This window comes from Acipenser ruthenus, chromosome 3 (assembly GCF_902713425.1).
Source record: "Acipenser ruthenus chromosome 3, fAciRut3.2 maternal haplotype, whole genome shotgun sequence".
NCBI lineage: Eukaryota > Metazoa > Chordata > Actinopteri > Acipenseriformes > Acipenseridae > Acipenser > Acipenser ruthenus.
The window spans coordinates 49876777-49881446 of record NC_081191.1 but is presented as its reverse complement, the minus strand read 5'-3'; the positions used below and the strand labels follow the sequence as shown (position 1 = coordinate 49881446).

At 37.2% G+C, this 4670-nt stretch overlaps 1 non-coding gene across 1 annotated transcript; it reads left to right on the top strand.

Moving 5' to 3' along the window:
• Window positions 1–4046: 4046 nt before the first annotated feature.
• Window positions 4047–4131, top strand: trnal-uaa (transfer RNA leucine (anticodon UAA)). The gene has a single exon. It is a non-coding gene; the product is annotated as a tRNA-Leu (tRNA).
• Window positions 4132–4670: the final 539 nt, after the last annotated feature.

The following is a 4670-nucleotide window of genomic DNA, read 5'->3' as shown; positions in this document are numbered from 1 at the left end:
GCCGTCTTTGTGACAGAGGGTTATGACTGGTCAGGACATTTGACACTACGTCACTAACAATATTTTTAGCTGCTGATTTAAAATGAGGTTTGACTATTTCAAAACCCCTTCTAAGTAACGGTAAAGCTTTTCTGAAAAGACTTCTAAAAATACCCCCTATACCCACACCGTACATTACCGGAGCTCCAGAAAATCCAGGCAACCCATTACCAGCTTGATTTTTGTAATAATTAATATAAGGATTGACATATCCATTAGGTACCATTTTTCAATTAGGAGTAAAAAAGAGGCTTTACAGGTCGGAAATGCAACTTCACTACAACCTTTCCAAAACGGAATGGCACTAACTTGTTTTGAGCCGTCTTAATTTGTATAGTTAACGTGTCGAAGGTGGTCTTGCTGAGGGGTATGTAATGAGGTCTGTCGTAAGTTACCGTGATTATATCGTTGTTTTTGCCTTTAATAGGGACACACCTTAGAAGAGGCACGTAACTATCTCCAACAGCTTGATGTGTAATGATATCTGTATAGACATACATGGTATAAAAACCCGCTCGGATATCAGCGGGGTAGAGGGTTCTCAAATGAGCACTATACAGTTTAGCCTCAATAGGACCCAATAGTCTAATAGTGTCACCCTTTATAGTCTCACGAAATCCCAACATTTGTCCGAGTTGTTCTTTGGCAAAAAACATATATGGAGTCGTACTTTTTATATAAATTCGTCTTTCTATAGGTTTATAGACTAATTTCAAATCATTTTTATATTGTTCATCAGGAGCCTTGTCACCTTTCTGATCTAGTCCTTTTCCGAGCATGACATCGTTCATAGTCGTTATTACATCCTGAAGGGTCTCATAATATCCTTTTGGTATAGTATAATCACGTTTTATCGCATTTTCTATATCATAAGTAATAAAAGTGCTGTACTTAAGGTTTATATTATCCCAGGTATGGGGATATTGAATCCTGCTAAGCAAACTTCCCATTTTCGCGGTAGATTCATTGTTTTAACCAATTTGGTAGTAAAATTGGATATTGTGGTTTTAGGGAAAACATCCTGTGATGCGTTACTAGGCAGAGTCACATAAAAAGAGTCTTGAGACATCTTGATTAATGTTTTAAGGTTAATTAAATACACCACAGACTTGTTAACTCTTTAGATCCACCACCTGATGCGCAGCGACCCAACTGTTGAATTTTTCCGGTCAACCGGCCCATTTTATGAGATATGACTTTTTGCCATTTTCCTTTTTCTCAGCAACTATCTTCTCTATCCTAAACAATCTATCAGTCTTGACATTTATTTTCTGCAATTCTGGTTCATAAAAGGTGCCCATTATAGGCTCTCCATCATAATCACCTAGTTTATACACCGGTTGAAATCTTGGTATACATTCTGTAATAGTAAATATCTCTGCCGTAAACATCTGTTCATAGCCTTTTATAAAGGGAGCTCTTTGAAATTCTTACGTGGTCACCGACTGCAAACTTAAACTTTATATGTTTGGGGCTTTTCTTCTTAGAGTATAAAGTTTTAAACACTTTAAATGAATTGTCTTCATTAACTTCTGAAGGTTTCATTTGAATACTACAGTGAAAGGAGTTGTTATAAGCCTGAACCATTTCTTGTAGTTTATCCATATACCTGAGCATGTTAAAAGCGGTGAAATATTTCCACACTTTTGTTTTCAGAGTCCTGTTGTATCTCTCAATAATAGAGGCTTTTAGTTCATTCCCCGTGGTAAACTGTAGAATATTATGTTTTTTTAGCATGTGCTGAAATGCTTTGTTTAGAAATTCTGTCCCTTTATCAGTTTGTAGTTTTTTAGGTTTCCTACCCTTACTGAGTATCCTTTTGAAGCCTCTTCAGCCTCTTCTTAGATGACTTATTTTTCAAAGGTATTACCCATGCATATTTGGATAAGATATCTATACATGTTAGCATGTACTTGTAACCTCCATTTTCTTTTGACAAGCTAGACATATCCACTAAATCAGCTTGCCACTTTGTATCAATATTAGATACAAATACGGTGTTTCTTTTAAAGTTTATTTTTGAGGGTTTATGCAACGTATATGAGTCTTGCTCTGATAAAAAGTCTGTTAAGACCCTCTCAGAGACTTTAGGCCCCTCAGACCCTACAGCCCTTTGAAGAGTCTGTAATCCCCCTAGACCCCCAGGATTTGAGGGATCGTAGTATATTTTTTTCAGACGCTGATGTGTCATCTTTAACCAAAATAACACAACTGCGACAAATATGTAGTTGAAAAAGTTTTTATTCAAAGTTTATCAAGAAGATTAGGACATTTTAGAAGACATATAAAGTTTTTACACAAACATTCATGATTAGTCACTAAGTAATCCACGACATTATGCACAACTTTTGAGATATCTGCATCTCTTAAAAACCTTGCCAGGTTATAAAAACAGAGATCAGTCACATAAGCATACAAAACAATGATATGTGTACATTTGCAATCTTCTATTTCATCAAACATTTTAGGTAATATATTCATTAAAAATGCATTTAAGGGGTTATAGTGTTTTACATGTGAATCTACCAACTCTAACCATTCTTGAGCATCAACATCTTTATGGATTAAATCAGTTACACTTTTTAAATTGTTGAACATTTTCACATTTACGGGGATCTGGTTTTGAAACAGTCTCTTACAATCCACTTTCTCCGCTATTAACTCAAACAGCAGCCCCTCCATGGTTTTCCTCAGTTTTGCTGGAGTCTGGACGTTCCCCATTTTAAAAGGCCCCTGCTCTGTAATAAGCTAAAGGCGCTTGGGGTTTCGTAAAACTGCAATGGTAATAAGCTTTGGTTAGTTTGTTAACAATGTCTCTGGTCTTGTCATCCAGGGTTTCTTGTAGCTGGTGCAGTTTACGTCTAATGTAGGGTTCTGGTCTTAGCTCTGTTAAAATATCTTCCACCAGTTTCTGAAGTTTTGTCAAAGTTGGATGGAAATTGAAACAAGCAAGAGCTTTAGCCACCAGAAGCTTCAGCCACGGGATGTGTATTTTTTCTAGTATTTCTTCAAAATGGTGCTCAAAATAATCGGGGTCTGCTTCAAAAAGGCAACTATGTCTCAGCTGGTGATCAATTTCACATCCGCGACAATTTTTCACCATATCACGGTCAATGATCACTTCCAATAGAGAAGCCAGGAGACCCCTAGAGATCTTTAATACTTTTTCAAAAGAGATGCCTAAAGAGCCGTCGATGTCGTCAGACTCTGCAGGGTTGAGAAGGGGGACATTTTCAAAGTCTTTTATAAGCTGTGTCATTTCTTCACTGGTCCAATCCATCTCAAGATCGCAAGGTTCAAGAACCGCATTTTCAGAGAAGTATCTAAAGTTTGCAGAAGACATGGCTGCAGACTCCTTCAATCAAAAGGGCACGTGGGTCCCCCTTTAGTAGGCTCCCAAAGATTAGGTGGCAGCCTATGAGAGTTGATGACGCCTCTGGCCCCGTGGGGTGTCCTTTGAGACGACCTATCAGAGATCCATGAATGGGTGGTCCATGAGGCGCCGCCCATCTGGGCGTTTTCTGAGTTACCCTAAAACATCCGCCCCTCTCTCTCATTGATGTTTGTTTTCAGCTCAGTCCACAAAGGAGTTTGTACAGTACACAGAGGATCCTTGGGATGGATGCTTGAAAGCTCCTTGCTTGGACTCTCTCTTGAACCTTTTTTACATTCCGTGGTTTCTTTAGCCTCTGAGGGGGGGCTAATGTGCATTTTTTTAAAGGCTTTTATAAGTTCAGACATTTGCTGATCCTCAAGATCCACTTTCTCAGAGCAGGAACTAACACAGGTATGAGCCATCTTGTGTAACACTCTAATAAACTGCACAAAATATTTTTCTCCTTTTATGAGGTCTGAAAACATGCCCAGACTTGCCTTTTTAAAAAAACAAAAACAAAAAACAAAAACCCCTCGTAGTCACGATCAGTTCAACCTTTTGCTCAAACACTTAAACACTTTGATTCTCTGAAACCCCGGTAAGCTTAATACTTATTAACGTTTTAAGAAAAACTGTTGTGGCCGAGTGGTTAAGGCGATGGACTTAAGATCCATTTGACTCAATTGTCTGTGTGGGTTCGATTCCTACCAACAGTAATTATTTCATTTCAAACTTTTACATTTATAAATATTTAATGTTTATAAGCGCTTGTGAAATATATATATATATATATATATATATATATATACCCTACCATTCCTATATAAAATCCACGGCCCCTCATTATATATTCAAAAATTCATAAAACCACGCCCCCTCGTTATATATTCATAAATTCATACACATAAGGTCATAAAGGTCAAAAGGGTCATAAATTAGACTTTTGACATAAGCTATAGTAATATTACTACTATTGCATCCTAGTACACAGTAGGTATGTTTAAACATTAGAGGATCAAATGACGTTCAAATATCGCTCATTGGTTCTCTTTTCACAAACACATTATCAACCTGATTCTGTTGGCCAATCAAAGTCTGATTATTGTGTCAAGTGCTGGGCGTAGTAACTAGCTTGATCAAAAACTAAATTGAAATACTTACACGAAAACATAAATCAGTTTATGAATATTCAAAAGAAAACTAATGCTTCGAAGTATACAGAAAGCCAAATAGCACAAGTGGGTTAGATGAGGCA